Source organism: Moschus berezovskii, chromosome 1, assembly GCF_049115385.1.
Source record: "Moschus berezovskii isolate FMDL1 chromosome 1, NW_MosBer_1.0, whole genome shotgun sequence".
Taxonomy (NCBI): domain Eukaryota; kingdom Metazoa; phylum Chordata; class Mammalia; order Artiodactyla; family Moschidae; genus Moschus; species Moschus berezovskii.
The window spans coordinates 155,246,205-155,274,013 of record NC_142460.1 but is presented as its reverse complement, the minus strand read 5'-3'; positions in this window follow the sequence as shown (position 1 = coordinate 155,274,013).

Below are 27,809 nucleotides of genomic sequence, written 5' to 3'. Positions count from 1 at the left end.
AGTTATTTAAACAATGTAGAAAATTTTCCACTGTAGTTTTCAGGAGTGGGCAATGAGACTGGAGACAGAAGTAGGCAGAAGCAGCTACAGCATATGACTTGTCAGAGAAGAGTATGTGTGTCCTGAGGTCAACTCAGGGCGAGAAAGGAGCAAGTAGCATTGAGTGCTTGAGTGATCATGTGTGGTAGTTACTTCCAGTGTCATCCATCAGACAGGCATACCTTTCTCCTGTGTGGAAGGGTCAGTGAGAGGGAAAGAGAGGGAACAGAAGTCATCTCAAAGGAATATTTATTTGAATAAGTAACAGCAACAACAAAAAAAATGTGAATGGCAAAATACAACATAGAGAAGATGAAATGCAAGGAAAACCATTCTTAAAATAAGTGACACTAACAAAAGGTTAACACGGTTGATATTAGTGTACTTTCTGCATACCTCTTATCATTAGCTGTTATCATTCTTATTTGCTTTTTCCTACATGTTGTCTTCTATCCACCTCTGTTAGAATATAAATTTTATGAGGGCAGGAATATTGTCTACTTTACAACTGCTTCTCCTGCACCTAGAATTCTTTACCTAGCTAAGATATTTTTCTACAATGATGCTGAGATGACTTTTTCAGGTGTATAAAAGCTCAAAGAATTTGTCAACAGTAGATTTGCATTATGAGAACTGTTGAAGTCTTTCAGGCGGAAAAAGTTATGTCAGATGAAAAGCTGAATCTATCAAGGGAATGAAGAAATGGTAACTATATAGGTAAATATATTTTTCTTACTATTTAAAGCTCTTCTAAAAAATGACCATTTAAACAGAAAAAAATTGAAGTGTGGGAAATACAACATTTGTAAAAGTAAAGGTATGAAAAATAAAGTATGGGAGGGAAAAAGGGAAGTATACTTGCATAAAATTCTTATACTAAACATGAAGTGGTGTAACATCATATGGAAGTAGACCATAATAAGTTAAAGATGTATACTATAATTCCCAGGTTTTTTCCAAAGCATTTTTAACTGGGACAATTTTGACGTCCTCCTTACATAGGGGGAACATTTGGCAATGTCTGAACACATCTTTGATTATCATGAATGGGGGAATTACTATTATCTAGTGTGTAGAGGCCAGGTCAAATTCCTTACAATGCAAGGCCTCCCCACACCAAGGAATTTCTGGTCCAGTAGGTCAAGAATGCCAAGGTTGAGAAACTCTGCCCTAAAATAATCTCGAAAATGAAAGACAAGAAAGGAAAAACTGAATCATAAATAATATTCAATTAATTTTTAAAAGGCAGAAAAAAAGGGGGAAAAGGACAAATAAAAAATAATTAGCAAGACAGCTATCTCAATAATTATACTAAATCAATAAATAAGATGTCTATTTAAAATATAGACAAATAAAATCAAACAACAGAAAAAGATATGCCATGCTAAAAAGCAAGAGAGTTCCAGAAAAACATCTATTTCTGCTTTACTGACTATGCCAAAGCCTTTGACTGTGGATCACAATAAACTGTGGAAAATTCTGAAAGAGATAGGAATACCAGACCACCTGACCTGCCTCTTGAAAAACCTATGTGCAGGTCAGGAAGCAACAGTTAGAACTGGACATGGAACAACAGACTGGTTCCAAATAGGAAAAGGAGTATGTCAAGGCTGTATATTGTCACTCTGCTTATTTAACTTATATGCAGAGTACATCATGAGGAACGCTGGGCTGGAGGAAGCAAAGCTGGAATCAAGATTGCCAGGAGAAATATCAATAACCTTAGATATGCAGATGACACCACCCTTATGGCAGAAAGTGAAGAGGAACTCAAAAGCCTCTTGATGGAAGTGAAAGAAGAGAGTGAAAAAGTTGGCTTGAAGCTCAACATTCAGAAAACGAAGATCATGGCATCTGGTCCCATCATTTCATGGGAAATAGATGGTGAAACAGTGGAAACAGCGTCAGACTATTTTTTTGGGCTCCAAAATCACTGCAGATGCTGACTGCAGCCATGAAATTAAAAGACGCTTACTCCTTGGAAGGAAAGTTATGCCCAACCTAGATAGTATATTAAAAAGCAGAGACATTACTTTGCCAACCAAGGTCCGTCTAGTCAAGGCTATGGTTTTTCCAGTGGTTATGTATGGATGTGAGAGTTGAACTGTGAAGAAAGCTGATCACCGAAGAATTGATGCTTTTGAACTGTGGTGCTGGAGAAGACTCTTGAGAGTCCCTTGGACTGCAAGGAGATCCAACCACTCCATTCTAGAGGAGATCAATCCTGGGTGTTCATTGGAAGGACTGATGCTAAAGCTGAAACTGCAATACTTTGGCCACTTCATGTGAAGAGTTGACTCACTGGAAAAGACTCTGATGCTGGGAGGGAATGGGGGCAGGAGGAGAAGGGGATGACAGAGAATGAGATGGCTGGGTGGCATCACTGACTCAGTGGACATGAGTTTGAGTGAACTCTGGGAATTGGTGATGGACAGGGAGGCCTGGCGTGCTGTAATTCATGGGGTCGCAAAGAGTCAGACACAACTGAGTGACTGAACTGAACTGAATAATAGTAGTAGGAAAGCTAGAGTGGCTATGATCAAGTAGATTTCAGAGAAAGAATAGCAACAGCTATAAAGAAATTCATAACATAATGGAAAAGTGGCCAGTTCATCATGAGGTCATAACAATCTTTATATGTTTTTATCTTTCACAACAGTTTCAAAATACATTAAGCAAAATTGACAGAACTCTAATAGATAATAATAATAGTCAGAAATATTAATGCAGAAGATTAAACAGCACTTTGAACTAATTAACATTTATAGAATACTCCACCCCAAAACAACGGAATCCACATTCTTTCCAAGTGTGAACAGAATATACCTACATATTTAGAAACTAAATAATACACTCCTAAATGAATCAAAGAAATAGAAAGGAAAATCAGAAAGTTTCTTGAACTAAATGAAAATAAAATTACAGCATATTAAAATTAGTAGGATGCTGTTAGGCAGCACTTGGGTGAATATTTATAGCACTGAGTGCCTAGAGTAGAAAAGAAGAAATGTGTCAAATCAATATCTTCATCTCTCACATTAAGAAAGTGATAAAGGAAGAACAAATTAAATCAAAGCAAGCCAAAGAAAGATCTCAAATCAATGGTTCAGCTTCTCTGTTACAATACTAGAGAAAGAACAACTAAAATACATAATAAATGAAAGAAACAAAATAATAAAGATCACAATAGATATTAAATGAAATAGGAAGGAGGAGAAACAGAGAAAATCAATGAAATCAAAAGCTGGTTAACTGAGAAGATTAAAAAATGGTTAATATTTAGCAAGACTGATAAGAATAAAAGACAAAGAAATAAAATATCAGGAATGAGAGAGATGATATTAGAGTCTACAGATATTAAAAGAATAAGAAGAGATTATTATGTGCAACTTTGTCAATAAATTTAATAGCTTAGGTGAAATGGACAACTTCCTTGAAAGATACAAATTACCAAAGTTCAAACAAGAAAAATTAGATAACACAAATAGTCTTATACCTATTAACTAAATGGAGTTTGTAGTTAAAACACTTCCTACAAACAAATTGAGATCATTTCACTGATGAATTATACCAAACATATTATATATATTTTACATGAACTCTTCCAAAAAGTTAAACAGGAGGAAATACTTTTCAATTCATTATCTTGCCCCTCAAATGTGAAAAAGACATTATAAGAAAAGAGAAAGATAAATCCATGACAAGAACATATGGAAAGAATTCTAAAAAAATTTTTTGGCAGATTGAATCCAACAGTATATAAAAGCACCAATATATAAAAAGACACCACGATCAAGTTCAGAATAACCTAGGAATGCAAAGTTGATTTAATATTTGAAAATGGATAAATGTAAGTTACCTTATTAAAAAATAAAAGAGAAAAGCCATAAGATTGCCTCAATAGACACAGAAAAACTTTTGACAGGATCTAAAATCATTCATACTATAAAACTCCAGAAAAGGAGACATAGAAGGAAACTTCAAACTGATAATGGATTGTACCAAAAAGTCACAGCTAATATTTTTCTTTATGATTAAATTCTGAATCCTCCCCCAATTTTAGACTAGGAAAAAGACAATGATGCTGATGTCCACTTTCACTACTTCTATTCAACACTATAGGAGGCTTGCAATAAGGCAAGAAAAAGAAAGAAAAGGCATCTAGATAGAAAAAGTAGAAATAAATCTGTCTTTTTTCACAGATGATATCATCTATAGAGAAAAGATGATTGATGCTAAAGATAAAACCACTAAGACTAATGACTTTGTTAAGCAAGACTACATGATACAAGATCTGTATGCAAAAGTCAAATATGTTTTTATATATTATTAATAAATAAGAAATTGAATTAAAATAGCATTTGCACTGGGATGACCCAGAGGGATGATATGGGGAGTGAGGTGGGAGGGGGGCTCAAGATGCGGAACACTTATATACCTGGGGAGGATTCATGTCAATGTACGGCAAAACCAATACAATAGTGTAAAGTAATTAGCCTTCAATTAAAATAAATAAATTAAAAAATAGATAAAAAAATAAAATCTTGCAAAAGAAAAAAAAGTTAAACATTAAATTGCTCAACAGTTTACTATAAAATGAACTATTGTAATAAATGGTATAATAATAACTTTATGTATAGAATACTGTTTGAAATCAAGTAGGTTATACATTAGAGGATATTTTTATTACACTATCTGTATACTGAAATGGTAATAAGCTTTCATATATATTTTTTCTACCACAAAAAAAAGCCAATATCAAACATGAATATGAAATACTTAAGGATAAATCTAACACAAGATATTCAAAGTCTGTGCACTGGAAACTACAAAACATCTCGTAAAGAAATTACTAATGACTTCCATAAATAGATATAGTGTGTTTATGGGTTAGAAGACTTGATATTGTTAAGATGTCAAATTTCCCCAAGTTGATCTAGATTCACTGCAATACCAATCAATAGTGCAGGAGGCTTTTTTGGGGGGGAGGGTGATTAAAAAAGAGGAAAATGAAAGAAAAATACCATAAGATAACACTCAGTTCAGTTCAGTCCCTGTCCATCACCAATTCCCGGAGTTCACTCAAACTCATGTCCATCGAGTCGGTGATGCCATCCAGCCATCTCATTCTCTGTCGTCCCCTTCTCCTCCTACCCCCAATCCTTCCCAGCATCAGACTCTTTTCCAGTGAGTCAACTCGTCACATGAGGTGGCCAAAGTATTGGAGTTTCCGCTTTGGCATAAGTCTTTCCAATGAACACCCAGGATTGATCTCTTTTAGAATGGAGTGGTTGGATCTCCTTGCAGTCCAAGGGACTCTCAAGAGTCTTCTCCAGCACCACAGTTCAAAAGCATCAATTCTTCGGTGATCAGCTTTCTTCACAGTCCAACTCTCACATCCATACATGACCACTGGAAAAACCATAGCCTTGACTAGACGGACCTTGGTTGGCAAAGTAATGTCTCTGCTTTTTAATATGCTATCTCCGTTCCGTTCCGTTCAGTCGCTCAGTCGTGTCCGACTCTTTGCGACCCCATGGACTGTAGCCTACCAGGCTTCTCCGTCCATGGGATTCTCCAGGCAAGAATACTGGAGTGGGTTACCATTTCCTTCTCCAGGGGATCTTCCCGACCCAGGGATCGAACCCGGGTCTCCCGCATTGGAGGTAGACGCTTTAACCTCTGAGCCACCGCTGGTCATAACTTTCCATCCGCGGTATAAGTGTCTTTTAATTTCATGGCTGCAATCAGCATCTGCAGTGATTTTGGAGCCGAAAAAAAATAAAGTCTGACACTGTTTCCACTGTTTTCCCATCTATTTCCCATGAAGTGATGGGACCAGATGCCATGATCTTTGTTTTCTGAATGTTGAGCTTCAAGCCAAACTTTTCACTCTCCTCTTTCACTTTCATCAAGAGGCCTTTGAGTTCCTCTTCACTTTCTGCCATAAGGGTGGTGTCATCTGCATATCTGAGGTTATCGATATATATCCCAGCAGTCTTGATTCCAGCTTGTGCTTCTTCCAGCCCAGCGTTCCTCATGATGTACTCTGCATATAAGTTAAATAAGCAGGGTGACAATATACAGCCTTGACGTACTCCTTTCCCTATTTGGAACCAGTCTGTTGTTCCATGTCCAGTTCTAACTGTTGCTTCCTCACCTGCATACAGGTTTCTCAAGAGGCAGGTCAGGTGGTCTGGTATTCCCATCTCTTTCAGAATGTTCAACAGTTTATTGTGATCCACACAGTCAAAGGCTTTGGCCTAGTCAATGAAGCAGAAATAGATGTTTTTCTGGAACTCTCTTACTTTCTCCATGATCCAGCGGATGTTGGCAATTTGATCTCTGGTGCCTCTGCCTTGTCTGAAACCTGCTTGAACATCTGGAAGTTCACAGTTCACATACTGCTGAAGCCTGGCTTGGAGAATTTTGAGCATGACTTTACTAGCATGTGAGATGAGTGCAATTGTGCAGTAGTTTGAGCATTCTTTGGCATTCCTTTTCTTTGGGATTGGAATGAAGACTGACCTTTTCCAGTCCTGTGGCCATTGCTGAGTTTTCCAAATTTGCTGGCATATTGAGTGCAGCACTTTCACAGCATCATCTTTCAGGATTTGAAATAGCTCAACTGGAATTCCATCACCTCCACTAGCTTTGTTCGTCATGATGCTCTCTAAGGCCCACTTGACTTCACATTCCAAGATGTCTGGTTCCAGGTGAGTGATCACACCATCATGATTATCTTCGTCGTGAAGATCTTTTTTGTACAGTTCTTCTGTGTATTCTTGCCACCTCTTCTTAATATCTTCTGCTTCTGTTAGGTCCGTGTCATTTCTGTTCTTTATTGAGCCCATCTTTGCATGAAATGTTCCCTTGATATCTCTAATTGTCTTGAAAAGATCTCTTGTTTTTCCTATTCAGTTGTTTTCTTCTATTTCTTTGCATTGATCGCTGAGGAAGTCTTTCTTATCTCTCCTTGCCATTCTTTGGAACTCTGCATTCAGATGCTTATATCTTTCCTTTCTTCCTTTGCTTTTCACTTCTCTTCTTTTTACAGCTATTTGTAAGGCCTCCTCAAACAGTCATTTTGCTTTTTTGCATTTATTTTCCATGGGGATGGCCTTGGTCCCTGTCTCCTTTACAATGTCACGAACCTCTGTCCAGAGTTCATCAGGCACTCTATCTATCAGATCTAGACCTTTAAATCTATTTCTCACTTCCACTGTATAATCATAAGGGATTTGATTTAGGTCATATCTGAATGGTCTAGTGGTTTTCCTTACTTTCTTCAATTTAAGTATGAATTTGGCAATAAGGAGTTCATGATTTGAGCCACAGTCAGCTCCTGGTCTTGTTTTTGCTAACTGTATAGAGCTTCTCCATCTTTGGCTGCAAAGAATATAATCAATCTGATTTCGGTGATGACCATCTGGTGATGCCCATGTGTAGAGTCTTCTCTTGTGTTGTTGGAAGAGGGTGTTTGCTATGACCAGTGTGTTCTCTTGGCAAAACTCTATTAGCCTTTGCCCTGCTTCATTTCTTGCTCCAAGGCCAAATTTGCCTGTTACTCCAGGTGTTTCTTGACTTCCTACTTTTGCATTCCATTCTCCTATAATGAAAAGGACATCTTTTTTGGGTGTTAGTTCTAAAAGGTCTTATAGGTCTTCATAGAACTGTTCAACTTTGGCTTCTTCAGCATTACTGGTTGGGGCATAGACTTGGATTACTTTAATATTGAATGATTTGCCTTGGAAACGAATAGAAATCATTCTGTTGTTTTTAAGATTGCATCCAAGTACTGCATTTCAGACTCTTTTGTTGATCATGATGGCTACTCCATTTCTTCTAAGGGATTCCTGCCCACAGTAGTAGATATAATGATCATCTGAGTTAAATTCACCCATTCCAGTCCATTTTAGTTCACTGATTCTTAGAACATCGATGTTCACTCTTGCTATCTCCTGTTTGACCACTTCCAATTTGCCTTGATTCATGGACCTAACATTCCAGGTTCCTATGCAAATATTGCTCTTTACAGCATTGGACCTGGCTTCTATCACCAGTCACATCCACAAGTGGGTATTTGTTTCGCTTTCACTCCATTCCTTCTAGTAGTCATCAAATGAAACAAATCTAAGAAAATATGGTCAAGACTTCTCCAAAAACTATAAAACACTATAAAATAATGCAGCAAGAAACTAAAGAAGGCTAAAATAAGAAAAAAATAATAATGAGTTAAAAGATTTAATATTAGGAGGCCAGTTCCCCTTATTCTGAATCCATTTTATAGATCCAATAAAATTTAAATAAAAATTTTAGCAGTGTTTTCATGAAAATTAGCAAATTGATTCTAAAACTTACATGAAAATGTAAATGTTCTAGAATAGCCAAAGTATCTTGAAACAGAGCAAAGCTGAAATACTTATACTAACTTATCAGGATTTATTAACTACAGTTGTTAAGATAATGTGGTATTGGTGCAAGGTTAGAGAAACAGACTAATAAAGAATTTAAAGGCTGGCCCACAGATATATGGTCATTTGATGTACAACAAAGGAACCATTATAATTATGTGGATAAAGCATGACCTTTCCAATAAGTGGTGCTGAATCAATTAGATACACACGTGTGAATAAATGAATCTTTTCTCTTACCACATATCATGCACAAAACTTAATTCAAGGTGGATCTTGATATCTCTGTATCTACATCTGTTTCTGTACTGTTGTTTTGTTTTCTTAAACTTCACATATAAGTGAGATTATATGGTGTTTGTCTTTCTCTCTCTGACTTATTTCAACTATTTGAACTCTCTAGGTCCATCCAGTACTCTTGGCTGGAGAATCCCATGGATGGAGGAGCCTGGTAGGCTACAGTCCATGGGGTCGCTAAGGGTCGGACACGACTGAGCGATTTCACTTTCACGCATTGGAGAAGGAAATGGCAACCCACTCCAGTGTTCTTTCCTGGAGAGTCCCAGGGACTGGGGAGCCTGGTGGGCTGCCATCTATGGGGTCACACAGAGTCGGACACGACTGAAGCGACTTAGCAGCAGCAGCAGCAGCAGGTCCATCCATGTTGTCACAAGTGGTACGATTTCATTCTTTTTATGGCTGAGTAATATTCCATTATATATATATCACATCTTCTTTATTCATTCACCTATCAGTAGACCTCTAGTTTGCTTCCATGCTTTAGCTATTATAAATAATGCTTCAATGGACATAGGGTGCATATATCTTTTGGAATCACATGTTAGGCCACAAAACAAGTCTCAGCAAATTAAAGAAGACTGAAATCATGTGAAACATCTTTTCTGACCACAGTGGTATGAAACTAGAAATCAACTTCAAGAAAAAAGCTGGAAAAAATACAAACACATGGAGTCCAAACAACATGTTACAAAACAACCTTTGAGTCAATGAAGAAATTAAAAATTACTTTGAGACAAATGAAAATGAAAACACAACAATCTCAAATTGATGGGACACAGTAAAGGCAGTTCTAAGAGGGAAGATTATAGTTGCCTTCAGGAAACAAGAAAAACCTCAAATAAACAATGGAAACTTACACCTAAAGGAACAAGGAAAAGAACAAAGTCAGTCCACATTTAGTAAAGGAAGCAAATAAAGATAAGAGTGGAAATAAAAAAAATAGGGACTAAAAATGGATACTTTTTAATAGAATGTATGGTGGTTGATTAATTATGAATAGCCAGGCAGTTGATGTGCAACAGCTTTTCTTTTATCTACCTTTGGAGCTGAGAAAATTGTCTGTATAAACTGGTCTAATCTCTTATCAGAAGAATAGATCTTCTATGCAATTCCTTAGGGCTTCTACTTGCATTGTTACATACTGTTGCGTTTCTTTCTGTTCAAGAAGCCTAAGGAAGGATAGAAACAAGACCAAGAGTCATAAAAAAAAAAAAATCAACAGTCATCAAAATATCTACCTATGGGCAACTTCTTCTTACACTTAAAACTTTATTTATGCCCACTATTTTGTTGAAATGGATTGGATTTGGCAGTCATGTTCTTTTTATATTTCTATGTTCACAATTTCACTGATTGCCCTAGGTGGACAGACAATGGAACTGCTTGAAATGGTACTCAATTCAGAATGCCTGTCACAATCACTAGTGGAATCTTCTAGGTCTGTTGAAACTGAATTTCTCAAGGGACAGCTGATTTCCCAAGTAATTCACTACCACAATTCATAGGCAGGCAGCCTAGCAAATAGACATTGACTAGATTTTGGGAAACACCAGGTTGTGGTAGCAGTTCTCCAATACTAGAATAGCTGCAGGGTAAAAAAGCTGGAAGTTGTTAGGGATGCTCTCCAGATCCGCTCATATTTTATTTTCTAGTTAAATAGAAATGATTTTTAAGGAACTAGAATCTGTTTATGAGACACCAAGTCCACATATCAAAAGGAATATTTCTTGAAAGAAGATTTAATGAAATAGAAACATACTGAGGAAAGATCATGGCAGTCATAGTCCCAGAGATTTATATATGCTATCTCTGTGACCTGAATTTCTGAAATTCACCTTCTGTGGGTACTAATGTGGCAGAGTAAGGGGCATCAGGAAGAGGATGTTCTCCCTGCCTCCACTCTAGGCTTTCCTAGATGACCCAAACCCAAAGCAAAATACACAGGGACTGGCAGTCTTGCCCAGATTTCCTATGTGTGGCTCCTTCCGTTCCCTTGTCTCACCACCCTTCAGACCAGCAAGGGAATAGACAACATCTCAAACCGTCTACCAGGTCATTCTCCCCAGAGTTTTCCTCTGGTAGGATTCTCTACAATGAAAAACTTTTTCACCTCCATATTTGTCGGCCAAACAAATGTAGAGGCTCCCTTCTTGCAAGCAGATTCTGTAGGATGGGATATCACCATCGATTTACAGGTGCTGAGTCTCACCATTGGAGATATTCAGCAAGAATATTCCATTTCATCCCAGAAGGACTGATGCTAAAGCTGAAACTGCAATACTTTGGCCACCTCATGCGGCGAGTTGACTTACTGGAAAAGACTCTGATGCTGGGAAAGGTTGGGGGCGGGAGGAGAAGGGGACAACCGAGAATGAGATGGCTGGATGGCATCACCGACTCTGTGGACATGAGTTTGAGTGAACTCCGGGAGTTGGTGATGGACAGGGAGGTCTGGCGTGCTGTGATTCCTGGGGTCGCGGAGAGTTGGACACGACTGAGCGACTGAACTGAACTGAATCCTCAAATAGTTATGCTCACTTTATAGGAAAGGAAACTGAGGATCAGAGAGGTTGGGAAACTTGCCCAAGTTCACTAGCAGCACTGGAGTCTAATCCAAGGAAAGCAGACTCCATAGTCCAACACTGCACGCTATTTCTCCCCTCCTCTAAAAGAGATAGAAATATGCTGAAGTTCAAAGTGTTTCCTTTTAACTTCAGCAGAACATGGTCACCATGGATGGTTATTTCTTCGTCAGTGTTTACTGGAACTCAAATTTCAACTTGCCTGCCTCTGGTCTGAGAAGGGACTTCTATGTTTGATCTGTCCTGCTATGTGGCGAATTTGAGTTTTTATGACTCTTCCTACACAGATTCCCCTCACTCCTGTTGGATGAGCTGCTTCAGTTGTTCTATTATAGTGCTTCTTTTACCTGGCCTGCTCATCTCAGTTTTTTAAACTGACTTAAATTTGGTCTCCACACTGCTGCTTCTGCCGAAGGGGAAAAACTTCTGCCCCTGCCTCCTGGAATTCTGCCTCATCCTCCACTTCCTATTTGGAACTGGCTTTTGGTACTGCACCTTTATAAGCACCACCAACGTTCCTCTCTGATTTGCACCTGCTCATGTCCCTCATATACACAATTAGTCATAAATTTGGTTCTTACTTCTTTCAACCTGGTATGTTTCTGTTTCTGCCACAGTGCAGTGCTCAAAGAGGTCAAGTTTGTTTTTCTTCCTTTACCTTTTTAACAGTACAGACCAGAACATCACCAGAATTATCCTAAACTTTGGAGTTCTGTGATGGTTATAAGATGGAAGGAGAGACCATTTACTCCCACAGGGGAGTAAATCCATAAATTTGGGGTTTATTTGTACTTCTATGATAAGTTTAGGAGTAACCTGTCTGCCTTAAAAGACGTTCTTTAAGCCAAAAATTCCCCTAAATAAATGATTATGTATTTGACTTTCTGGTGTCATATTTCCCAGGGAAGGGTGTATTAGGATAGGCTAGTTTATGCAACAGTAACAGAAAAAAACAAAATCTTAGTGGTTCCTAATAGTAAATGCCTTTTTAACACTCCTACAAGTACACTGCAGTTTGGCTGAGGGCTCTGCTCCCTGCCTGCATGTCCCCTCCAAACCCAGGCTGATGGAATATCCAACATCTTGAATGTTGCTGGTAGTTCACCTCAAAGGAAAAGAGGTTTCTGGCAAATTGTGCATGGTTCTTAAAATTTCCTCCCCAAAGGGTGACATGTCACTTCCATCCACATTTTGTTACCTAAAGGAAGTCATGTGGTTACAACCAGCTTCACGGGGTCTGGGAAGTACAATTCTATCATATGCCTGGAAGTGAAGAGAATCGAAGTATTTGGTGAGATGTACCCAGTGGTCATGTATGAATGTGGGAGTTGGACTGTGAAGAAAGCTGATCATCGAAGAATTGATGCTTTTGAACTGTGGTGTTGGAGAAACCTTTTGAGAGTCCCTTGGACTGCAAGGAGATCCAACCAGTTCATTCTAAAGGAGATCAATCCTGGGTGTTCATTGGAGGGACTGATGCTAAAGCTGAAACTCCAATAGTTTGGCCACCTCATGCGAAGAGTTGACTCACTGGAAAAGACTCTGATGCTGGGAAAGATTAGGGGCTGGAGGAGAAGAGGATGACAGAGAGTGAGATGGCTGGATGGCATCACCGACTCTGTGGACATGAGTTTGAGTGAACTCCGGGAGTTGGTGATGGACAGGGAGGCCTGGCGTGCTGTGATTCACAGGGTCGCAAAGAGTCGGACACGACTGAGCGACTGAACTGAACCAATAACTTGGAGAAGGAAATGGCAGATCACTCCAGTGTTCTTGCCTGGAGAATTCCATGGACAGAAGAGCCTGGCATACTGCAGTCCATGGGGTTGCAAAGAGTTGAACGTGACTGAGCGACGTTCAGTTCACTCACCAGTAACTACCACTAGGGGCTTGGGTAACAGCTGATACCCATAGACAGTGAAAAGGGTCTCGAAGTGAAATGAAAGTGTTAGTTGCTCAGTCGTGTTCGACTCTTTGAGACCCCATAGACTGTCAGGTTCCTCTGTCCATGGAATTCTCCAGGAAAGAAGACTGGACTGGGTAGCCATTCCCTTCTTCAGGGAATCTTCCCAACCTAGGGACTGAACCCACATCTCCTGTATTGCAGGCAGATTCTTTACTGTCTGAGCCACCAGGGAATTGGTGAAAAGTGAATGTGATGATCATTTTCAAGTTAGAAATAAATAGTAAACTTTGATTCAGTAAGCATCTAATTGTTCTCCATTATGTTTCACCTGTAGGCTCCTTGTAGGGATTTTATCTAAATCTTCTCATTGACATGACGTAGTCTAGTGGCTTTGGAATCAGATAGCATAGGCTCCATGATTTATTTGTTCTGTGAATCATTTGCTTTTGCTGGGAAAATGGATCATGCCATTCCCTAGCAATCTTTGAAAGCCACGGTTGTATCCAGAGAATAATAGCTATTTTTTTACTGAGTTCCCATAAATTCTAAGACTGGAATTCATATATTTTGACAAAGACTGATTAGTTTTAAATACGGTTGCTTTCTGTTTCTCTTGGACACAACCAGGTGATACACAGTTAGATGTGGTATATGACTAAGTTCTAGAATTGCATTTGAATGGAAGTGATGTACATCTTATTCCAGCTGGACTATTATATCATCTGTATTCTTTCTTCTACAAATCTAATGCAGGCAAGCATTGGTGGCCTTGGAAGCCATGTATTGAGGACAGTAGAATCACAAGGTGGAAGCAACCTGGGTCCTACATCATTGCATGGAGGGAAGCCACTGGTCAATCAGGAGTAGCCTTTTAAGATTTTTCCCTTAGCAAAAAAGAATGTCTAACATGTTTGAAACATTATTCTTTTTGGCTTGATTACTACAGTAACCAGAATTTTCTTAACTAATACTGATGTCTTTGATAAGGACTTGGTGAACTGGTAAAGAGGCCCTCTGAGATAATTGCATGCAAAGTTTGGCAGAAAGTTCTATCAGAAGATAGGAGAGAAGGGCTAGAAGAAGAGAAGAAGTTATCTTCTGGATACTCAGAACCCTCCTCAGGCCAACTCCACCCCTTTGCAGAGAGCTGATGCTTTGGAGTGAGGAGTAGGATTCTCCACACTTCAGTGAAAACAGGGAGTCTTAGCTCCTGGAGACCTTTAGGGTTTTTGTGATGCTGATCTGAGGATAGTGTGCAGGTGAGTAATTACCATGCCTAAAGGCATTTGTGTCCTAAAAATTTTCTCTGTCACGTGCTGGAAATCTCCACTGTTAGAGTACTCTCTTTGGGCTTTAGCATTGATTCCAGAATAGTCCATTAAATTATGTATATGAATGATCAAGCATCATAATTAATAAACCCACAGCATAGTTTAAATAGGTACTAGTGGTAAAGAATCCACCTGCCAGAGCAGGAGATGGAAGAGACATGGGTTCAAGGCCTGGGTTGGGAAGATCCTGTGGAGGTGGAAATGGCAACCCACTCCAGTGGGTTTGCATGGAATGTAATCTATAAAAATAGATTATACCATAGACTGTATGTACTATACTATTGAATTACTATGTTGTATACCTGAAACTTCCCCAGGTGGCAGTGGTAAAGAACCTGCTTGCCAATGCAGAAGTCAATTATACTTCAATAAAAATAAATAAAATAAAAAACAAAATAAAATTCAAACTGTGTATCTGTCCCATGGACAGTGGAGCCTGGCGGGCTACAGTCCATGAGGTTGCAGAGTCAGACAAGACTTAGTGATGAAACAACAAGGGTTAAGTACCCTGTGCCCTGCCCTGTAGCGCCATGACTGTGTCTCCCCAGCTGGAGTGGATGGATGTTCTCAAGGGCAAGAACTATGTCTTAGTCACTGTTGGATCCCTAGCACCTGGCCCAGGGTCTAGCATACCAAAGTGTGTTATGTATTGGAAACTCATTCAGCTGGGGGAGGTTTGTGTTCCACATAAAGAAGAGATCAGGGCAGTCTTCACTCCAAAAGACAGAATCTGAGCTGGGGCCCTAACAAAGGCAGGAGAGGAGGGAAGAGGAATTCCAAGCAGAAGGAACCATGTGAGCAGGGCTTTGGACTGGTTCTGGAACAGCCTTTACAGGGCAGCAGATTGGACTACAAGTCCCTTGTATCTTGGGTGATAAAGTCAGGACACCTTTTTGTAGACACTGGGAGGGGCTGGTGGGGACAGGATCCTGCACTCTGGCCTCCAGAAATGTCCTGTCACCTCTGGAACAGTCTGGGTGCTGTCTTCATGCATAGGGTATCATCAGTAATATTGATGGTCAGGGGCTGAAATAAATAAATAAAAGCTCTATTAATATCAGCTCCATTAGAAACACAGGAAATAAATTAATGTTTGCCAAATGGGGAAAGAAAAAAATCAATAGGGAAAGAAATATTATTTTTAATCTTCTGAGAAGATTTTTTTATAAACAACAGAAAGAAAAAAAGAAAAAACATGAAAAAGGATCTGCCATCATCCTTTTAACCTTTATTTATTATCACTCATTCTACATCATCCCAAACTGCATGATAATTTAAAATTTCATTTTAATTTCAATGTATCATATAATTCAACCTAGCCTTTAACAGCATATTTTTTTTTTTTACTGAAAACTTTAAAAATGTCTCAAAAGGAAATACAACCAGGGAAAGGGAGAGTAAGAAGTTCCATAACCTTCTAGAGTAGTCATTTAATTTCTGAGATTAAAAGGTCTGTGCAAAAATACGATAACACTAAAAGCAACAAACATGACCAGCGCGAATGTTCCTTAATGGCATGCCGAATCGTGTGGAGTCGCTGCGCCTGGGATGTTCTATGTCCATCTGTGCTTTCACTTGATTTCAAATTCTTTTAGACTCTGGTCATTTTGGTTGTTTTCGGAGAATATGTCTTCATTTGTTTCTACCATGTTTGATCCGTACTGAGATGGTAGCTCCTCCTTTCTTCTATTTGTCCCGTAGCTTCTACCTGAGAGGTTTCTGGAGTTTCAGAAAACACTTCTATCAATAGCTAGCATTTATTAAGCACAGAGTATGCTACTTAATAAGTAGCCAAGTATTGAAAGTGTATTTTATCCCTTAGTTCTCAGTGTCCTTGGAGATAGGGATTATTACCCATATTTGATAAACAAGAAAATTGAAGCTCAGAGAGGTTAAGTAAATGGCCAGAAGTCACAGAGATAGAGAGGGCTAGACAGCAAGCCTAACAGCTGACCAAAGCTTTGCTTTTAGAACCACTGAAGGGGGCTGAATAGTCCCCCCTTCAGAGTTTGGAGGAGCCAGAGCCGTCCCAGGCTTCCTTCTTTCCCAGGCCCCACCCAGGCTCCTGCATCAGAGACAATGCTCTACCACGGCTCTGCTGGGAAATCTCTTTCTAAGCAAATAACTTAGACTGAGAGGGAGTATGCTGTCTGTGATTCCAGGTTTTGGAGTTAGACTGAACCTGTGATATGGTCAGTAAGTCCTTCACTTTGCCATGTGGCCTCCCTCCTGGGCTCACTGTCCTGGCCACGGCTCTAGTCTTGTTTTCCCATCGGCTGAGATTAGCCAGATCTGAGTTGGCTTGTGGTTGCTAATGCCACAGAGGCTGCTGCCAGGTTGAGCAAGACTATGTATTGTGTTCTTTTATTCATTTATCCATTCATGTCCTGTGCTAGTCAGGATAGGTCAGGTTATGCTGCAATAATTAACCAACCACTCCTCAAAGCTCGGGGGTTCGAAACAGAGCACATTTCTTTTTTTCCTGGTGTGTGTCCACTGGGAATTGTTGCAGGGCCTGTGCTCAAGTTCCATCCTGGCCTGGACTTCCCTGACCTCTGCAGCAGGGGGACTTGAGCACCACGAATCATGCACTGACTCTTCAAGGTTCTAATTGGAAGTGATATATGTCACTTCTACTTAAATCTCATTGACTGAAGCAAGTCACATGCCAAATGTGTCTGGAAGGTCATGATCTGGGGCATTTGTGAATAGTCTTGCTGACAGAATGTAGTGAGGGAGGGGAGGATTTTTGTGGACAAAGAGAGGGAGGAGCCAGATACTTGTTTTGAATTTTATTTTGTTTTATATTTTATTTATTTATTTATTTTTATTAAAGTATAATTGACTTCTGCATTGGCAAGCAGGTTCTTTACCACTGCTACCTGGGGAAGTTTCAGGTATACAACATAGTAATTCAGTAGTATAGTATATACAGTCTATGGTATAATCTATTTTTATAGACTACATTCCATGCAAAGCTACAAAATATTGACCATATTCCTTGTTCCCTGTTCTGTATATTACATCCTTGTACCTTACTTTATTCTTGGTGGTTTGTGTCTCAATCTCCTTCACCTATCTTGTCCCTCCCCAACCCTTCTCCCCACTGGAAGCCTCTAGTTTGTCCTCCATATCTGTGAGTCTGTTTCTGTTTTCTTATAATTGATTGTTTGTTCTACTATTTACATTCCACATATAAGTAAAAACATATAATATTTGTCTTTATTTTATTTCACTAGACATTATACCCACTAGTGTGATGGAAAACCCCTGGAGGATTTATAAACAAAAAAGTGATATGGTTTAATTTATATATCTCTTAAGTTGTTATTTATTTATTTTTGACTACACTTGGTCTTTGTTGCTGTACATGGGCTTTTCTTCTAGTTACAAACAGCAGGGTCTCCTCTCTAGTTTCAGTGCCTGGGCTTCTCGTTGTGTTGGCTTCTCTTGTTGTGAAGCAGGAGTTGTAGAACACGTGGGCTTCAATGGTTGCAGCACGTGGGCTCAGTAATCATGGCTTGCAGGCTCTAAGGCAGTCTCAATAGTTGTGGTGCAGAGACTTTGTTGCTTTATGGCATGAGAAATCTTCCCAGACTAGGGATTGAACCCATGTCCCATGCATTGGCAGATGTGTTCTTAACCACTGGATCACCAGGGAAGTCCCTGATTTACAATTCTTAAAAGATAGTTTGGCTGTTCTTATGGCAGACTATAGTGGGTGAAAATTAAGCAGGAGTGACAGTCCAGTGTCTGCTTCTCCTACCCTAAGAGCCCAGAGGTGAGTGGGGGAAATTAGACCTTTCTGCCCCTCAGAGACACTCTCCAGGCCTTCACCGGACCATCCACATAGGTGAGGCCTGGGTTGCAGAGGTCCTCCCTAAGGGATGCAAGTCTTCCTCGTGCAGCACATCTCAGAATTTTCAGGAGAAGAATGGCACTCTCTTCCCCTAATTCCAGAATGTGAAAAACATGGCTGCAAGAAGTAACTCAGACCCATGTGTTTACAGCACTGAGAGCCATTCCTACATTTGATGGCCATAATTTTTCTCCCTGATCATGCCTGAAAAATAAATTCCTTGCTTAAAAATGATTATTTCAAAAAGTCCTGAACATTAATTTGCTTAATGCTTCACTGTCGCAGATGATGTGTTTTGCCTGACGCTTTGGCACAAGAGATGGGCAGAAGATGCCTCATATATTTGTGTCAAGCTTCATCGACAGTGACGTTTGTCAGAGGCTACTTAAGTGACAGCTAAAAAACACCTGATTGTTTACCTAGAATTCCCTATTATGGCCAAGCAGCTCACGTCTCTATCTGCCATCAGTGATTTGTATGTTTCAGCTGAAACGGGAAGGAAACAAATCTGGAAGGAAGTAGATATCCAAATTACTTCTCTGACCAACATTTCACAATGAGAACAGGCATGTTTGCTGAAAGTTTCTGTGTGGCCAGTTCACTTGGGGGCATCTGTTTCCTGCTTCCATTCTTTCTTCTGCCTAGACACAGGCCCCTGAGCTCAGTTCAACCCAGGGAAGAGGCCTAATTCAGGCGTTGCAGATGAATTTCAACTAGAGAGGATGCGTTTCTATTATGTTCCTATCTACCCCAAATTGGAGTTCAGCTCTCAAGACCAGAAAAGAGAAATAGAGAAATTTAAACATTTGCACAAAACTGACATTTTCATAGATTTAAACCTGAATTATTATAGAAACAAAAACAATGCATTAAAATAATACAGAATAAGAAAGGTAGAAAAATGTATAGCCTTGTCACTCTCAGAAGCATAATGTCATGAAGCAGTACTTATTTTATTTTTAAACTTGATATTTTTGAATGGGTAATATTTTCACTTTTTTTTTTTGCCACACTCTGTGTCATATGGGATCTTAGTTTCCCAACTAGGGATCAAACCTACCCTCCCCACCCTACAGTGACAGTGCAGAGTCTTAACAACTGGACCACCAGGGAAGTCTATTTACATGTTTTAAAAATAAATAATATATGTATGTATTTGAAGCAATAACAATTCAGAAATCTTTTTTTTAAATTTTACTTTGGAATAATTTCTAGAAGAGTTGCGAAGAGAGTACAGTTTGTATATAGTGTTCACCCAGCTTTCCCTAATGTTAACGTTTTCTATAGTCATAGTATATATGTTGAAACTAAGAAATTAACATTGGTACAATGCTACTAACTAAATACAGACTTCATTCAAATTTAATCAGTTTTTTCACAAATTTCCTTTCGTCTATTTTCAGAATCTAAGCCAGAATATGACACAGCATTTAATTTTCATGTCTCTAGTTTCCTCTGACCTGCGCTATTTTCTCAGTATTTCTTTGTTTGTCATGACCTTGCCAATTTTGAAGAAAATGGATATTTTGTAGACTGTCTCAGTTGGGGTCTGTCTGATGTTTCTTGTGATCAGGTTATGGGCTTGGGGGCAGAATTCCCAGGGAGGAAGTGCCATTCCTTTTGCATCAGATCAGGGACACATAGCTTATTAACATTCATCACCTGGTTATGGAGTGCCTGTTAACTTTCATGTTTCTCCTCTGTAAACCTGTTATGTTTCTCTTTCCATACTCCATCCTTTGGGTGAAGGTCATTGAGTCTAGCCCAAACTCTAAGGGAGGGGACACATATTATTTGAAATTCTTTTGTAAGGAAATTTGTCCCTTATCCCTCCATTTATTTTATTTACTCAATCATTTGTTTATAGCAATATGGACTCATTGATGTTTATAGTCTTTGGGTTGCAATCTAATACTAATGTCATTAATTTTGTTGCTCAACAAAGCAATAAGTAAAGCTTGTAGTTCCAGTTTTGGCCCCTGGGAACTATCTGGTTGGCTTCTTAATTCCTTTTGCCATGGCTGAATCTTTTGCTTTTTTTCCTGCTATGCCTAGTAGGCAGAACTAGGAAATGCGTGTGTGCATATTAACCTATATATACACACAAATCTCTCTCTCTTAAAATAGGAGTTCATACTGATAATCTATAACCCAGTACCACAGGATCTATTCTTGTTTCTCTTCTTGCTTATTTGTAGCTCCTTTTTCTGACAGAAAACTGGCTTCTATTATCTACACTGTATTTATTTATTTGTTTAATACTACCCATACACCTATAAGAAATAAATTTATCAGCTAGAGTACAGTCTTTATGTTCGATGCATTTTGTCCCATGCATCGGTATCCAGTCCAGACACCATTTGCTGAAACTAGTCAGCTCCTTTTTATTCTACCCTCTTCAATGAGCTTATATCAAACACAGGTCATACGGTTAGATTCACTTGTCTCAGTCTGCATTCTGCTCTGGGATCCCCCAACATCCTGGTTTATTGTTTTTAATTAGAATATAGTGAAGTTCACACTTTGTGGTATATAGTTCTAGAGTTTTGACAGATACGTCCAACATCCCACAGAGTTGGGTGCCCTTGTGCAACCCTTTTTAGTCAACCCTTCTCCCTCCCCCAATCTAAGGCAACTACTGCTTTGTTTTCCATCCACATAGTCTTATATTATAGTTCCATTCCGTTTCGTTCTGTCGCTCAGTCGTGTCCGACTCTTTGCGACCCCGTGGACTGTAGCCTACCAGGCTTCTCCGTCCATGGGATTCTTCAGGCAAGAATACTGGAGTGGGTTACCATTTCGATACTTAAATTTTTTTTTTTTGCATTTTGGAAGTTTTTATTGGTTGATTTTTAAAAAATTGAAGTATAGTTGATTTACAATATTTCAGGTGTACAGCAAAGTGATCATTCATACATATATGAATATAGATATACATATTCTTTTTCAAATTCTTTTCCCTTATTGGTTATTGCAAGATATTGAATATATTTCCCTGTGCCACCAATACACTACTACTACATTTAGTAGTGTGTATCTGTTAATCCCAAACTCTTAATTTATCTTTCCCTCTTCTCCTTTCCCCTTTGTTAGCCATGAATTTGTTTTCTATGTCTGTGAGTCTATTTCTCTTTTGTAAATAAGTTCATTTGTATCATTTTTTAGATTCCATGTATAAGTGACATCAGTCTTTCTCTGTCTGACTTATTTCACTTAGTATAATAATCTCTAGGTCCATCCATGTTGCTGCAAATGGCATTATTTAATTGTTTTTCATGGCTGAGTAATATTTTTAGAAAGGTCCGTCTAGTCAAGGCCAAGGTTTTTCCAGCGGTCATGTATGGATGTGAGAGTTGGACTGTGAAGAAAGCTGAGCACCAAAGAATTGATGCTTTTGAGCTATGGTGTTGGAGAAGACTGTTGAGAGTCCCTTGGACTGCAAGGAGATCCAACCAGTCCATCCTAAAGGAGACCAGTCCTGGGTGTTCATTGGAGGACTGATGTTGAAGCTGAAACTCCAATACTTTGGCCACCTCATGCGAAGAGTTGACTCACTGGAAAAGACCCTGATGCTGGGAGGGATTGGGGGCGGGAGGAGAAGGGGACGACAGAGGATGAGATGGCTGGATGGCATCACCGACTCAATGGACATGAGTTTGGGTGAACTCTGGGAGTTGGTGATGGACAGGGAGGCCTGGAGTGCTGTGATTCATGGGGTCACGGAGAGTCGGACACGCCTGAGCGACTGAACTGATTATTTTACATCTTCTTAATCCATTCATCTATGTGAACATTTGCTTCCATGTCTTCACTATTGTAAATAATATTGTTATTAATATTGGGGCCCTTGTTTTTTCTCCACTTCATTTCAAGCTTCAGGTAGCTCCTTGCTGTGTGGATTTAAATGTATCACAGACCATGTCCTCTCAGTATTGCACGTATGAGTAGACATCCCCCCTGTAAAAGGAACACAGAGCTCTGTGTGGGCTGTGGACTTAGACTGCTTGGGCACATACCCAGCTCCAGTACTTACTAATTGTAGAACTGTGATCAAGTTACTAAAAACTTCAATGGCTTAATTTCCTTTTTTCTAAAATGAAGACTATAATCATAGTCTTCAAATGTGAAGACTACTATGACTACTATTAGTAGTCTTCTTTCCAAATTTGATGTAAGTAAAAAATGGAATCTAGAATATAGTAAGCCTTCCAAAGAAGTTAGCTGCTGTCGTTATTATTACTATTTCTAATCATAACTGTGTATGCTTATTAAAAATGAACAAAACTCTTTTCATTAAAGTATATTTTATCACCTAAATTACACACAAAAAATCAGAGGATTGGGAATGAAGACTTTATTTTCTTTCCTGATAGTTGCTACTTCTCTTTTCTTTAAAGCTTAACTTTGCTTACTATACAGGTAAAACACACTTACCCTTATTCATTTAACAATCATTTATGCATGACTTTAGTACCGTAATGGGGGCCATGCCTCTCTTTACTTGTTCCTGTGTCATTACCATCTCTAATGGTTTGTAGCGTATGGTATAGCTGCTTAATATATAATTGGAAAGTGGTTGAGTGACATCTGACTGAATTAGTGGTCCATGTTAACACAAAGATGAGTGAGGTCTGGTGCTTCAGCTAAGTGAGGGAGATAGGACCCATGCCTTGCTGAGGCAGGCCTGGCTGACTCTACCTGGGTCACTTGGAGAATGGTCTCAGAGGAGGATTAGAAAATCTAATGAAAAAGGGAAACTTCCTACACTGTTGGTGGGAATTTAAATTGGGGAAGCCACTATGGAGAACAGTATGGATGTTCCTTAAGAAACTAAAAATAGAGTTACCGTATGATCCAGCAATCTTACTCCTGGGCATATATCCAGAAAAGATGAAAACTAATTTGAAAAGATACATGCACCCCAGTGTTCATTGTGACACTATTTGTAACAGCTAAGACATGAAAACAACCTAGATATTCATTGACAGAAGATTTGGTACATATATACAATTTAATATTACTCAGCCATAAAAATAATGAAATAATACCATTTGCAGCCACATGGATGGGCCTAGAGATTATCATACTAAGTGAAATAGGTCAGACAAAGACAAATATCATATATCACTTATATGTAGAATCTAATGAATGATACAAAAAAACTATTTTATGAAACAGGCACAGATTCACTGACATAGAAAACAAACTTATGGTTACCAAAGGGGAAGGGAGAAGAGAGATAAATTAGGAGTCTGGGATTAACAGATACACACTGTTAGAAAGATAAATAGGAATTACTATATAGCACAGGGAACTCTATTCAATATCTAAAATAACCTATAATGGAAAAGAATCTGAAAAAAAGAATCATTTTATATCTATCTCTATAAACAACATATATCTATCTATCTATATATATATATATATAAACTGAATCACTTTGATGTACACCTAAACTAACACAACAACGGTGAGTAGATACAGGTGGGGGCACCTTGCAAAAGCAGGAGACCAACTGGAAACTCTCTGGAGAGAGAGGGTCATGATCTGAACTGGAATCATGCAAGGGAGAGAGGGAGAGATTTTTAATGGAGGATTTGACAGGACTTTGAGATCAGTTTTATACCGAAGCCTGAGGACAGAAAATAGTAGAGAAAGTGACAGCCAGTGTGCCTTCTTGGATGGTGGGATTATTCCTGAACTCCCCAGGGAGGGAGGGGTGAAAGAATGAGTTCAGTACACAGACTGTTTGTACAAATATGCACACATGTGCCTACACACCATCTCCCCAATAATAACTATTGATTAAAACCGGAAACACAGAATCCAACTGACAGAGGGGGTTCTATGGGTGATTGAAATGAGCACAGAAGGATGCATCTTCCTTAGGAGGTTCAGATTACAATTAGGGTCAGGAAAGCAACTATGTGAAAAGTCACAGGGTTGTGGGAGGACCTTTGTCCTGAGGACTGCTTTGTCCTCAGTCACCTCTGACTAGCATGACCTTTTCCCTGCAATGATGACCTTCAATAGATCAAGTGACATCTATGTGTCTACATATCTATGGATATAAGGCCACTACCTGTTGACCACAGGAGAAACCCTCTGAGTTCCCATCATTCCTTGGATGAAGACATTTTCACAGTGGCAGCTGGTCCAGATTACAGGTGCAGCCAGAGGCCTTGGAGCAGGAGGAAACTGAATGGCCCGCATGAGAATGGAGGTCCTGTGACCTTCCTCTTGTTAATGGAGCGCTGATCAATGGAGCAAACAAGCTACACCTGGCACAGGGTACTTACTACTCTAGTCACTGCCTGTTTTTCTGGAATAATGTGCCCTGTGATGTATGTTGAAATGGAATGCCAAGTTTAGAGGAAGGGCAATATGGTTCTGAAAGGGCAACTCAGAACACAGAGGTTAAAGAAAGTGGGGTTTGTCCTGACACCTTTTCTAAGGGACATGGGGTGGCATTGAACCAAGCTGGGTGCCTCTCTTGCTTGTCACTGCACACGTGCATCACAGGGGCAGGTGGCAACAGGGCAGCACATAGCACAGCTGTGACTATAATAGGACAGCTTTACGACAAGCAAGGAGGCACTTCTATTACACAGAGTCTCTTGCTCCAAGCGGCAGATGAGAGAAATCCTCTAATCTCACTTGGTTTTAATCCTGGATTAAGGCAGATCTGTTAATAAAACACCAGTAAAATCAAGACTAGTTTGCAATTATCTTCAACTTCAATTACATACATTTTATGATTTTAAACACACATACAGTTGAAATATGTTTTAAATTCCCTGCACCCTTGAAGAGACAGTTCAGGAAAATTAAAAAGTTCCATGGATAAAGCGTTGGCTAGAAAACACAAGGAAGAGATGGAAAGAGGAATAAAATGGTTGGATTCAGATAATATTCTCAATTTTTATCTAACGGCCTAATCCAAATCAGAAGGATGACCACAGCGGGACTGACGTAGAGGGTAACGGTGAGCTGCTGGGATGCGTGCAGTGTGTGCTGAGGCCAGCTTCCATCCCCAACAGCTATGCAGACAGGTGTTTCCCAGGCCAGCAGGGACGATGAGCTGTCCCAACCCATCAGCTGTGCACACAGGACTCAACTGTAGATGGTATCACACACTCCACGAGTCTGTGCAACCCTGAAAGGGACAGCCCCTATTACATTGTGCTAAACCTGGGTCTCTAAAAGAGTCTGAGTCTCCGGGCAGAATCACATTGCTGCCTCTTTTCTAATTTCTAGAATCAGGGCTGCTTGTGGTACCCAGATAGTGCTGGTTGAGATAGAGACAGCCCCGCTCCTCTGAACTCCTGGGAAGGTGCTTGGTTCACACCCTCCCAGAGAATGAATCACTTTCTGAACATGCTTTCTGTGTAATGTGTCCTCATCTGTTTCAGCCTTAGTCATGTACTGCAACTCCTTTTCTGGGACACACATGGACCGTCTTGTCCCTGAAGACTGATTGGGGAGGTGGGAGGATGTGCAGAAATAACCATCACAGCTGTCCGCTGTGGGGTCCAACTCACACATAGGTTTGTAGCTCAGCACTGAGTTAGCTTACACAACATTGTAGGGAGAAGAGTACCCTTCACATCAGTTGGATTCCTGAGAAATGCAAACTTTGAGAGCTGTGGTAACTCTATGCTGTGTTCCACCTGGTGACAATCCTCAGGACAGCAGGGGCAGCTGTGCCTGTTAGGAAAGGTGGGTGCACACACTGCTCTGAGGCCAAATCTCACTGCCTCTGCTGTCCTGCTTGTGCTGCTTTTCGTCTTACAATAAAGAAAAAATTGACCCTTATTTGCTCCTATGTCTGTCTCTGGGGAAATGAGGGCCCCCAAGGGCTGCATGTTTGGCTAGCATGCCTCACTCATGTATGGCACTTGCCTGGCCCCTGTGGCTATCTGTTTTTATAGTCCCTAGGCATGAGTATGGTTGAGACCCTGAGCTCTTTGGAAATTAACCATACTATGGTGGGATATTCTATGACAGCATCTATTTCTCCCTGCAAATTGCCGAGTCTCGGTCACAAGTCATCACTTCCTTTCATTTCTTCACTTCCATCATCAGCTCTAGCAGTTTGGCTGCCTTCTTAGAGCCACCTTCATAAGAAATAAAATATATTTTATATATAAAATAAAATATATGTATTTTATATATATGGGTTCGATCCCTGGTCAGGCAGCTAAGATCCCACATGCCTCACAGCCAAAAAACCAAAGCATGAAACAGAAGTGGTGTGGTAACAAATCCAATAAAGAATTTTGGTCCAATTTTTTTAAAAAGTCTTTAAAAAAGTAAAGAATCTTTTATTGTGGGTTACCAAAGGCTTTGACTGTGTGGATAACAATAAACTATGGAAAATTCTGAAAGCGATGGGAATACCAGACCACCTGACCTGCCTCTTGAGAAACCTGTATGCAGGTCAGGAAGCAACAGTTAGAACTGGACATGGAACAACAGACTGGTTCCAAATAGGAAAAGGAGTACGTCAAGGCTGTCTATAGTCACCCTGCTTATTTAACTTATATGCAGAGTACATCACAAAGAACACTGGGCTGGAAGAAGCACAAGCTGGAATCAAGATTGCCGGGAGAAATATCAATAACCTCAGATATGCAGATGACACCACCCTTATGGCAGAAAGTGAAGAGGAACTCAAAAGCCTCTTGATGAAAGAGACAGAGGAGAGTGAAAAAGTTGGCTTGAAGCTCAACATTCAGAAAACGAAGATCATGGCATCTGGTCCCATCACTTGATGGCAAATAGATGGGGAAACAGTGGAAACAGTGTCAGACTTTATTTTTTGGGGCTCCAAAATCACTGCAGATGATGATTGCAGCCATGAAACTAAAAGACGCTTACTCCTTGGAAGGAAAGTTATGACCAACCTAGATAGCATATTAAAAAGCAGAGACATTACTTTACCAACAAAAGTCCATCTAGTCAAGGCTATGGTTTTTCCAGAGGTCATGTATGGATGTGAGAGTTGGACTGTGAAGAAAGCTGAGTGCAGAAGAATTGATGCTTTTGAACTGTGGTGTTGAAGAAGACTCTTGAGAGTCCCTTGGACTGCAAGGAGGTCCAACCAGTCCATTCTAAAGGAGACCAGTCCTGGGTGTTCATTGGAAGGACTGATTCTGAAGCTGAAACTCCAATACTTTGGCCACCTGATGCAAAGAGTTGATTTATTGGAAAAGACCCTGATGCTGGGAGGGATTGGGGGCAGGAGGAGAAGGGGACGACAGAGGATGAGATGGTTGGATGGCATCACCGACTCGATGGACGTGAGTCTGAGTAAACTCCAGGAGTTGGTGATGGACAGGGAGGCCTGGTGTGCTGTGATTCATGGGGTCACGAAGA